Source organism: Typopeltis vanoorti, chromosome 12 (assembly GCF_054136105.1).
Source record: "Typopeltis vanoorti isolate ZY-2024b chromosome 12, IOZ_Tvanoo_1.0, whole genome shotgun sequence".
Lineage (NCBI taxonomy): Eukaryota > Metazoa > Arthropoda > Arachnida > Uropygi > Thelyphonidae > Typopeltis > Typopeltis vanoorti.
The window spans coordinates 99,560,229-99,572,986 of NC_143560.1; the positions used below are offsets into that span (position 1 = coordinate 99,560,229).

General features: G+C 38.1%; 1 long non-coding RNA gene across 4 annotated transcripts in view; it reads left to right on the forward strand.

Annotated features, from left to right (window-relative positions):
* The window catches only part of LOC150101055 (uncharacterized), a 138,341-nt gene that overhangs the window by 43,836 nt on the left and 81,747 nt on the right, over positions 1–12,758 (forward strand). The gene's annotated exons all lie outside the window — the stretch shown is intronic.

The window sequence follows — 12,758 nt, forward strand, 5'->3', positions numbered from 1 at the left end:
TCATCATTAGTGTTCTGTCTCTTGACAGGTCCAATGGTATAACTCAGCAGATTCTCTTCCTCCAATTTCCTCTGTCTCTTGCTTCCTCCTTCATTTCCTAATATCCTCTTGTGCCCATTATATCATCAAGCATCATTAGTCGTCTCCTTCCTCTTGGTCGCTTCCCTTCAATTTTCCCTTCTATTATTCTTATCAGTAGGCTGTCTCTTAATACATGTCCTACCCAGTTATGCTTTCTTCTTCTTGTGGTCTTTAGTAAATTCCTTTCTTCTTCAGCTCTTTGTAATACTTCTTCATTGGCGATTTTTTTCAGTCCACTTTATTTACTCCATTCTTCTCCATAACCACATTTCAAATGCCTCCAACATTTTAGCTTCTTTCTTCCAAATTGTCCCTGTTTCTGGCCTATATAAGGTCATACTCCAAATATAACACTTAAGTCTTTTCTTTAGATTTTTATTCATTTTATTAATAAACAAATTTTTCTTGCTGTAAAATGCATATTTCCCTTTGTTAATTCTTTCTTTTATTTCCATGTCACATTTTCCATTTTCTTGTATTATACTACCAAGGTATTTGTATTGTCTCACTTGCTCTACACTTTCTCCATTCATCATCACCTTGATACTGCCTGGTTTCCTGGAGACTCTCATCACTTTTGTTTTCTTTGTGTTAATTTTCATACCATATTTCTTGCATATACTTTCACATTTTTGCATTAGGTGCTGTAGTTCATCTTCAGTATTAGCTAATATTGAAGGTGGGGGTTTTCCCACTATTGGAAGAACCACTATTGTTCTTCCAATAGTGGGAAGAACAATCTTCAAATGCTTCTTTTGTCATTTTTTCTGCAAATATATTGATGAGCGTCGGTGACAGGCAGCATCCTTGTTTTATACCTCTGCCAATCACACATTTTTAGTTTTTTCTACTTTTGTCTTTATTATCGCCGTCTGGTTCATATATAATTCAGCTATTAACCTTCGTTCTCTCCAATCTAAACCTATTTTGCGTAACATTTCCATCAGATTTTCCCATTTCACCATGTCAAATACTTTTTCAAGGTCGACGAAACGTATATAAACTTCTTTAGTTACTTATATATATTCCTTTCACATATGGTCCTCGTTACTACAATTGCATCTCTAGTTCCTCTTTCTTTTCTAAATCCAAATTGATTATCCCCCAGAAAATACTCCACTCTATTATACAATCGTTGATTTAATATTCTTAGCAGTACTTTGGAGGCATGCGAGAGTATGCTTATAGTTCTGTAGTCACTGCACTTAGCAGAATTGCTTTTCTTTTCAATTGGTATAAATATACTCTCTGTGAAATCTTTCGGCTATACTCCTTTTTTGTAAATGAGGTTGCAGAGTTTCCATGTTTCTGTTATACCTTTATCCTCCAGTTGTTTTAGGATTTCACTAGGTATTCCATCCACTCCTTCCATCTTTCCACTTTTTAATTCCTTAATTGCTGTTTCTAATTCTCTCTTTAGCATTTCAGGACCTCTTTCTTCTGTTGAGAATTTAAAATGAAATGGGGAATGAATATTTTCATACCAATAATTTTGGTGATGAATTTAATTCAAATGTTTGATCAGAAGGCTATCAGACAGCACATGGATGAGCATAACTCTGTTAATGTTGTGCTCTACAGAACAAAATACTAAATAAGTGGTCTCAAGACAATTGGGTGCTTACACCCAATTGTTTTGAGAAATGTATATCAACCTTAGTCTTGAATTAACTTCACTGTTAAATTCATTATTCGGAAGGTTTTAGATAGGAGACAATTTGACTTTGAGAATGGTTGGTGGCATTAGGAGAACAGTGGAGACAGCAAATGAACTTCATAGAATGAGGAAGAGAGATTTTTAGTCACAGAAGATAAAAAAGAGAACATAAGTTGGAAACTTTTTTGGTATAGTATATCAGGGCTAACATAAATACCAATGCCATTCTTGAAGTGTTGCTGCCCTGGTTGGCTGAATGGATAGCATATTGACTCTCCATCCTACAAGTTATAGGTTCATATCCCACCATGGGCATGGAGATAAATAATCTACTACCTAAAGGCATTCACAAACATCCAAGTGTGATACCACCATCTGTTCATTTGGAGGCCTGAAGTAGACTGAAAAACTACCATGTTTGGTTTCTATAGCAGGATTCCTGATTCTCTAATGCTTATCTCAACCACCATACTAATGTATCATAGGTGTACAATCTTTTGTGGGTGGGATTCACATTAAAAAAAGACTATTGAGTAGTGAGTGAAAAAAAAAATAACTAAAATTTGAGTTTAAGTAAAAGTCCATGTGGTTTTTCTAGATTACAAATGAACATCATTCATCTTGAAACTAAGACGATGTATACACTGCTTGGAAAGAAGTCAACGGACACCATGGCATGAGGAACAAACAGCCATGACACCCATCTTAAGATATATGATCCACTTTCACTGCTGTGACTGCAGCAATCCTATGTGGCATACTTTCTGCAAGCATACAATAGTGATCAATGGGAATTTTGGACCATTCTTCCTGGACTGTCGTGGAATGATATTGCTTGACCTCATTTGGCACTCCAGTTCATCTCATATGTGCTCAGTATAGTCGATCAGGGCTCTGTGGAGGCCAGTCAAGTGTGGTGACATTCATGCCCACAAACTGTGCAGCTACAACAGGAGCCTTATGACATGGTGCATTGTCTTGCTGAAAGAGACAATGATCAGTTCATAGAAATGTCACAAAGTAGGAAGTATTGCGTTGTTCAGAATGTTCAGATACCTCTGAGTTCAGTGTTTGTGACATCACAAACAGTGGTCTGAGGCCAAAACCAGGAAAAATAGGACAATACCATCACACTCCAAATTTCATAGTTGGGGTTACATACTCTAGTAAGAGACGTTTACCAGGCATCCATCACATACACACCCATCCATCTGCTCGATAGTGTATGTAGTGAAATTTTTCAGTCCATAACAGCTTTCCCAAGCTTCCACGTCCCACTATACACCTTCTTTTCACCACTGAAGATGACACTGCACGTTGGTTTGGGAAATGTGGGACTTGCATATTCAGTCAAGTTTGAAGCAGGTAGAACTTGTATTCAACTCCCTGCACTTCCATCTCAGTATGGTATCACTGATTGTTGACCTGGGATTGCCCAATTTGTCAACATTTGCCAAACCCACACCAATAAACCTGCAACATGTCATCCAATCCCAATGCTTCTTTCAAACTCCATTAGTTCCCTTCCTCAGCCAGTTCAACCAGACAAAGTTGCACTCACTAGGGAGAATCGTATTTCTCAACACTTCCTTCTAGGCAGTATATTTGTAATCTTGAAGTGTTTGGGAGGGTCACACTCCCTTGCAAGTACTGTTCTTGGCACTGTTCCCACCACCCAAATCTGCCTCTGCTACATTAGACAGAATATTTACAGCAAAGATTATTCAGTAGCTGACCTGTAAGTTTCTTTCCACATAATCTTTACTATAAGATACTCCAGAATACTATTTGGTAGCTGATTTGCAGAATAACTGTCTTAAGGCTGCATCTTCAAAAATATGTTGGATCTCTCTCTCCCTCTTGTATTGTGTATGATTTTAACTCTACAAATATCACTCATATCACATATTGAAAGAAATAGAAATAAACTGTTTTTGGTCTTGATTCCAAACATGGATTTTCTCACTTCAAGCCTTAGTACCTTCATTTGGTGCTGTACCTACAGTGGTGGTACAGGACTAGTTGATGAAACTTATCAACTCAGTGGTGTCCACTGAGAAATATAGTTAGCACCTCAGCCCATGATAACTATTTTGGCATGATGACTGATTGAATCTGTGATCTATTGCTTGACAGATTAATAAATTAGGGTAGATGGCAGCATTTGCAAAGAATTTTGCACTCCTTTACTGTAAGAACGTTTTGATCTTGGGCATACTGGCTTCTCAGAGCTGTACATTTCTTACAAATGATAGAAATGATAGTATTTAGAATGCTGTTTGTCTTGGATTATCTGTAGTTTGTTAATGTTTGAATTTTCCATGTGACTTTAGGCAGGTGAGCCATGCATAAGAATTGGTCTCTTCATCTTGTATAGAAGTAATTTAAGTTCCGTGCTAAGCAGGCTATTCTGGTTGAGTAACAAGTATAACTGTTCTATTGCCCTATTTGATTTTGAGCAATTTTGGCACTCCCATTCCAATATTCAAATACTTAGGGATACAACTAGATAAAAGCTTCACTTCACAACTCGTCAATTTGACTATTGGACCCCGTTGAATGGGAGTGCCAAATATTACTACTTGCTGGGAATACTTGTCTTGTGAATACCACTCCAGTGGTCTTGTCTGTGTTGACATAAATTCACCATTTTTTTGAACCATCATTCTAGTTCTGAGATTGCATTTTGAGTTTGTGAAGGTCGGAGGCAGTGCAATTATTGCATTATCATTTGCATGTGGAGCTGTGCACAGAATGTCAGCCACATAGATTGCTATGAGCATAGGTAATAACAGGGATAACTCTGGGTGATGCCCTGCTGAGATTTTTCTTTCACACTGATTCCCTGCTTTGCTTAGAGTTTTTGAAAAAATGCATCATCATTGAGAAAAGATGCATCATCATCAAATTCCTGATATATATACCCTCAAGGGGTGTACAGGATATGATAGTACTACATGAAAAATTACTTCATTACTAACTTCCTATCTACAATTTTCCTCCAAATCAGTCTGTTACCTGTCAAGACTCCAACATTATCAGATCTTGTATTTCTATCTTCTAAGGCACTTTTTTTTATGTATCAATCCACCTATATCTTGGTCTTCCTCTGGGTCTTTTTCCTACCAACCTGGTAGAGAACACTTGTTTTGCTAATCTTTCCTCTCCCATTCTGTTTAAGTGACCATACCAAATGAGATTAGCTCTGCTAACACATTCCTGGATGCTGACAATGTCAAGTTCTTTCCTAATATCCTCATTTTTAATATGATATTGCCATTGATGCCATCTGTTCACAATCCTAATCTTTCTCAGGACTCTCATATCTGCGGTCTCTAGTCTTTGGTCAAGTGTTTTACTTCTGACCCAGCTCTCAGATCCATAAGTTAAAATTGGCTGGAATACTGTCTTGTATACAGCTAATTTAGTGTTTTGGCTAATTTCTCTTATTCCATATAAATTCATTCAATTGAGTTCTTACCATATCAGCTTTGTTGATTCTGTTGTCTATTTCCATATTTAATTTACCATCTTCAGTAAAAATCATGCCTAAGTAGCTGAAATGTTTTACTTGTTCTATAGGTTCTCTATTCACAATGCAGTTGATATTTTCAATGTTTCTGCCTATTTTCATTGTCTTTGTCTTTTCAATGATGACCTTCATACCATATCTGTTACAACAGTTATCACTTTAATCAGGGAATCTTACATACTTGTAGCAGATTTGTTTAGAAGTATAACATCATCTGCATAAAGCAAAGAGCTGAGATTAACATCTCCAGTTTTGATATCAGGTTTAATACCACTTCATAATGTGATCCATATAGATAATGAATAACAGAGGGGATAATGTACATCCTTGTCTGACACCAGATTTAACATTGAACCGTACTTCCTTCAATTCTAACTGCTGACTTGCAACTCAAATAAACACTTAAGTATTGCTTGATATAATGCCCCATTGACACCATATAACTGTAGCATTTTGAATAGCTTCTCTCTTGGCACCTCTTATATGCCATTTTCAGATCTACAAAACTTAAATGCAGATCTTTGTTATATTCCCATGATTTCTCAACTGTATGTCGTAGAGTGAAAATCTGATCCTGACAGCCTCAATTCAGCTTGTTCTTCACCAAGTTTCTCTTCCACAATTCTTCTCAACCATTTCTCAAGTATACTGCATATACCTTACCAGATACACTCAGTAGAGAAATACCTTTTGTAATTCTCATATTCAGTTTTATTTCCCTTTTTATATATGGGTACTATGAGAGCTCTACTCCAATCATCTGGAATTCATTCCTCTGTTCAGGCTTTGTGAACAGTGCAGCCACTGTAAGACTTTTATACCTCCATATTTGAGCATTTCTGGTCGAATATCATCTACTCCTGCTACCTTTCCACATTTCATGCTTTTTCTACTTCAAGCGTGGATATGTATTCTGACTGCATGTATGGTCAGTTTTTTACCACTGTGTTGTCATCACCGCTTGTTTCATTTAGCAATTTTTCTAAGTAATTACTTCATCATGCATATCAAGGATTTAGGCCTGGTGGCCTGTTCTGGCTTTAGAAGTCATCGTTTAGCCAGGTGTTCTGTGTTATTGATGCCTGAGTCTTCTTTTCGCATGAGATTTTTAATCTCTTCCAGAAGTCAGTCAGAGTTAGTGTGTGACAGCTGTTAATGCAGTTATTAACAGCAGTCACCTGTTTTTCCAAGTATGAAATTGAGTAACTGATGTTTTTTTATTTTGACTTGATGGCTGTATCTAGGTCAATAAATTTGTGCACAGTGGTCATTAGTTCTGTTCATTCGGGAACTGATCTGAGATGTTTCCATGTTGTGAGCCCATTTGGAGTAAAACTAGGTTTTTGTTAGACATAAGGTTGTCCATTGCACTTATTTGATATTGGTGTGTGATATTATTGTTACCCTAAAATATTGTTACCCTAATCTAAAATAAAAAATTGTTACCCTAATGTCCAATTGCCAGCCTGGTTGGCCGAGTGGTTAGCGTATCTGCTCTCCAGCCTAAAGCCTGTGGGTTCGAATCCCGCTCTGGGCATGGATGTTTATGATTGTCTGTGAAAGTACTAGTGGTGGTAGTCAGCAGTAGATGGTGTTGGTGTTAGATGAAGGTTAGCGGAGTAGTGAGACAAAGAATTGTAGAGTAGATGTCCTCCCTCGATGAGTCTTTGGACTCCCTGGAGGTGTGATATAATAATAATAATAAAACCCCATGGAGTCAGACTCATCGAGTCGAGGGGGTTTCCTTTGTCATACACACACAGGTTGAGAAGATACAATTTACTGTGTGTTAAACACATTCTATTCTCCACAGACATCAAACTCTCAGGCAAGGCATTCCAATCATTCACAACTCTGCATGCAAAAAAAATCTGCTCCTCATTCTCTTCTTATATAGCTTCTGGGGATGATCTCTTGTTCTCCCACCATTTAATGAAAAACTTCTTTAACATTGATCCTATAATCACCCCAACCAACTTGTACATCTCTGTTATATCATCCCTCTTCTTTCTATCCACTAGACTGTAAATTGTCTTCCCAATGTTTCCTCATGTTCACCATTTCAGAGATTAGAAACTACCTTAGGATCCTTTCCAACATCTCTTCATCCTAATAAGATAACTGAACGGGGTTTTATTGGTTGGAATTGGATACAACTATTAGCTGACTAGTTTCGTGAAGGTGACCAAATCTGTGCACAGTAGTCTATGTGTGGCATAATCAGAGCCTTATACAATGGAACAAGAATCTCCTTACTTCTACAAATCAGTGTCTTTTGCATCATTCCCAGAATTAAACAAAATTGCCTTCACAATTTTGGCAACCTAAATTTTAGATCCTTATCCACCATCACACCCAAGATCTCTCATTTCCTCTGCGTCCAACAATATATCCCCACCTCTGTGTCCATTCACTCAATCTATTCAAGTCTTCTAAGTAAGGCCACAACATCACATCTGCTATACTCTTCATAGTTTATTCCAACTTTGCATCATCTGCAGACAACTGAATATCCCATCCAAATCTTCCCCAATATCATTAACATACAGGTTAAACAGCAATGGCCCTAAAATAGACCCCTGAGGCACACCACTAGTGACGTTCCTCTTACGGGATATTTCTCTGCCATACACAACTTGCTAATACCTATCAGATAGCCAATCTTTGATCCAATGCACTAGTCTAATATCCAACCCATCTGCTCTAGTTTGACTATCAACTTATCATGCAGTAATCTATCAAAACCCAAAATCTAAGTATACTACTGTGTATCCATCTCCTTTGTCCAATGAAGTCATTACCCTATTGTAATAAGCAGATTACTAAAACATGACCTCTCTTTAGTAAATCCATGCTGTCCATCAAAGATAATACCACTGTTGTCAACCCATTTCTGAATCCTGGTTCTCAGCCTCTCCAACACTTTAACCATAACAACTGACACACAGATAGGCCTATAAGTTGATGCCGGAGTTCTGTCACCTTCCTTATCAAGTGGCACAATCTTGCCTTCCTTTCCCTCCTTTGGAATTTGACCAAGTGCAAGACTCATGTTAAATATGTCAAGACAAATGTCAACTCTCTAGCACAGCATTTCCAGTGGTGGGTTACGACCCGGCACCAGGTCACGAAAGCTAAATGCCAGGTCACCTAAAAAAAAACTCTTGGAAACCTAGGTGTTTCATTTTTGGGTTTTCTTTTTTACACAAAACTCTAAAATACAAGTAAATAGCATTTAATCGGGACTAATGAATAAATAATTTAATTAATAGAGACAAAAAACACGCTCCATCCGCATTGCCATTTCACAATCTCTTTGTTCTCAGTAAAGTAGCTCAAGTAATGGCGAGGCAGCGCGGTGGCAACTGCACCACCAGCTGAATCATTTGGCGGTCTGGCATTTGTTTTACTCGCCCACTATTTTTTCTATTTATTGATTATGTGTACCTTGCCTAGTGAGTTCGGGATCCACTAAAATAAAAATTTTAGTGGGTCACGCAGATGAAGTATTAAAATAACAGGGCCATGAAAAAAAAAGTTTGGGAAACCTTGCTCTATCACATTCCTTCAAAATACGTGGTGATATATTATCAAGTCCCACATCCTTATTAACATCAAGTTTGTTCAATTCCCCAATATACCTCTTGTTCACTTACAGTCAGTCTTTCCTCCTCATCAACTGTTTTCAAACTCTCCATGATGTTGCATTCACAAGAATGAAAGACCTTTATGAACTGCTCATTAAATATCTCAACTACATCCTGCTGCAGTTCTTATACCATTTTCTCCAATCAGTGTCATCCTTCCATAATCTTTTTTTTTTTTTTTTTTGTTGGCTACATATTGAAAGAACTCCCTAGGATTCTTTTTGGCTTCATTAGCTAACTGCTGCTCATGCTTCACTTTTGCTATTCTTACCAACCACGTCACCTGCCTTGCTTGCTCTTTGTAATCCTCATGGAATTGATTATTACTACTCCTCCTCTTATGCAGCCTCCATAATGCCTTTTTACGCTGTATCACATGCTTAATCTCTCATTCATCCATTTCACACCTATGTTATTTCACCTTCTGACCCTTGGAATACATTTAGACATTGCTTCTACTGGATAGTTCTTGAATATCATCCAAGCTGCATCAATCTCCTTTCCAGCCAACTCCTCATTCCATGCTACACCTGCAAGCTGTGTCCTGAGCTTCTCATAATCACCAGCCTTGTAGTTCCATATATACCCTTTTCTCACAGAGGTTCTCACACTACTGGCAACCATCCAGGTAATCACTTCATGGCCACTCTTACTGACTGGAGGGTGATTTGACATCTCATTTATAATAACATCCTCTAATACGATCAAATCCAAGACCCTCAATCCTTGCATGCCCTCTGTTACACGCTGCCTGAGGTAATTGTCTCTCAAAAACTTAAGTAATTTTCTTTACTCCCAGTTGCTATCTCATCATCCCAGTCTATATTACCATAATTGAAATCACCCATAATGATCACCCTTTTCTTATTTGGCTTGGCTAATTTGATTATACATCCATGCATTTAGCTGAATGGTTACCTGCTCTGCAACTATATGCCTGAGAAAAGAGTGTCCTGCATTCGATTCTCGTTGCTGACATGAGGAGCTTAAGGAGCTTTCTCAGACATAGCCAAGTTAGCTAGTCTTGGGTGTGGACTGCAGGGTTTTATACGCCAGATAAACTGGGGAGAAAAACCCTGCAGTCCACACCAGGCTTAAGAACACAGCACTTCACAAACAATTACACATGGTTGAGCATGGGGGATAACGACTCCACCTCATAGTGAGTTATGAAACCCAAAAATGGGAGGCCAAGGCCCTACATGGGGCTGTAGTGCCAAATGAGAAGAGAAGAAGAATTTGATTATACATTTCATAGTCACTACCATCCACATTACCAGGTCTGTAACAACATCCCTCTAAGTATATCATTCTGTTCATCTCTATCTCACACCATGCTGCCTCAAAACCACTGGCACTATTTCCCTCTTGCATCTCCTTGTATGGACATAACTCTTTCTCTTATCAATACCACTCCCCTCCCCTTTTTACCCTTTCTATCTTCATGAAACATATCATACCCTTCTATCTCTATTCCTGTCAGGATGTCATCCTCGTCCAACCATGTCTCATTTATTCCAACAATTCTTGGGTGAACAGACTCAATTAATGCACCCATTTCATTTGCCTTGTTTCTTACACTTCTAGCATTTGTATACAAACATAACAACTCATTCCTGGATCTATAGCAAGTTTCACTGATACCACTTAGTAGATGTGACTTCTCCATACTTAACTCAAGCCATTTCGTTTTCTCCTTATTCATCTTAGAACCTTCAAATCCAACTGTTTTCCCCTGATCCCAGGTGATCCCCTTCCCTTTTTGTCTACACACACTCATTCACATCCTATAAGAGCATCAATCTTTCTCATGCTGTATTTCCCTGTATATCCTGACCTTCTCATTTCCTTGTTTATCCTGCACACTTGTTCTCTCATTCTCTATACTCATGCTACTGCCATTTTCATTCATAACCACCACTTCAATCCCCCCTTTCTTACTCAACTGCTCTTTCATATTGTGTAGTATTGATATAGCAAAGGACATCAGGAAGTCCTGCCACATTATCCTTAGGGCAGAAGTCATTGAGGGTTCTACCGTTTTGGTTTGTACTGTTGTTCCAGGCTGGGTTCTTCGTGTTCACATCTCCTGCTACTAGCACTGCTTGGTTTATGTCTAGAATTTCAGGTGAGTCTGTTTGGAGAGTTATATGGAGTATATTTTCATGTCACTTGCATCCATGGTTTGAATCTTCACTTCCTTACCCTGAGCCTATCATTATGGTATAGAACATAGTTCCTGAACTGTGGGTTATTGATTGATCAGACATGTTTCATTTACAAGGATTACTGCATGCTACAGTACTGATGTAATCCTTGTAAATGAAACACATCTACCAGCTGACAACCCAGAACACAGTTTTTAGAGAGCTTAATCTTCTATATTAATCATCAACTAGAGCAGTAAGGATTGTTTTTATATGTCTTGCAAACTTATTTGGAGCACTGGTTGGGGTTTGCCTTGAACCTTCTTAGCATTGCAAGATTAACATCTTGCAATGCTTATGGTGGTTTAGTGTTCTGTTGGCAGGTTATCAGCATTTGCTATGGGTGCCTGTGGAATTGATGCTGGAGCTCTTTGTTTTTCTTTTGCTGGGTTTTGGGTGGCCAAGTATTGCTTACACCCTGTGTAGTTGGTGGGATGGGATTCACCATAGTTCATGCATTTAGCTGACTGTTTTTGATTTTTGCAGTAAACTGTTATGTGGTTTCTCTCCATTTAATGTAGCTGATGGTTTTATGCCTGTTGACTCAAGGATACAGAGCTAACCCATCAGCATGAAGATGTAGGTAAAGGATGTAATTGCTACTACCTGACTAGACTTCACCAGAGTTCAGTGTACTCCACATGGTCATTACCTGGACTTCAGAAGTTGAGCACTAGACAGAGCAATAGTAAATCCATATTTGCTGTTTTAAGAAAAATATCTACATCCCTTTTTAAGCTTGATATATAGTTGAATAACAGGACTGTTTATTAAAATTAAGGGGATAAAAATCCCTTGTTGTTTTACAGCCAGTAAGTGAAACTCTAAGATCGAGAACTACGATCTATGAGTTTCATGCCGAAGAACTATCGGCAAATCCAAGCATAAGTGACCACTTGGTAGTACAACACCAAGGCAACTCAAAGCAAAGGTGGAGCAAGCTCCCTCACTATCCTTGATATTTTCTCATAATGTAAAAACACAGCTCCTAGGAGATGTAATACTGTCATTACATTATGAGGAGAGGTCACTACTCAGACCGGTTTCAACCTTTTTTGAGGTCTCATCAGTGAGTAGGTAGACCTGGATGATAACAAAGTTATATAGGAGCTGTGTTTTTACATTATGAGAAAATATCAAGGATAGTGAGGGATCTTGCTCCAACTTTGCTTCGAGTTGCCTTGATGTTGTACTACCAAGTGATCGCTTACGCTTGGATTTGCTGATAGTTCTTCGGCATGAAACTCATAGATTGTAGTTCTCGATCTTAGAGTTTCACTTACTGGCTGTAAAACAACAAGGGATTTTTATCCCCTTAATTTTAATTAAGGTCACCAGAAAAATAGCCGTTTGGCTTTTCATCTTAGGACTGTTTATTATTATTCCAAAAGTAAGTCATAAATAATTGCTAACATTTAAGTATCAGTGGGATCTGTACAATAGCACAATAATATTTTTAGTACAGTTGAAAGTTTGAAAAAGACCCGAGTTTGAATCCTGTTTGGGATGCATGAAACATTTATAGAGCTTTTTCAACTGAAGATTGAGTTATGTAGTGTCAAGTAGTGGTCGAAGGGTTTTTCTCTCCCTCACCTGAAGAAAACATGCATTTATGACAGAACATACTTGTCTCA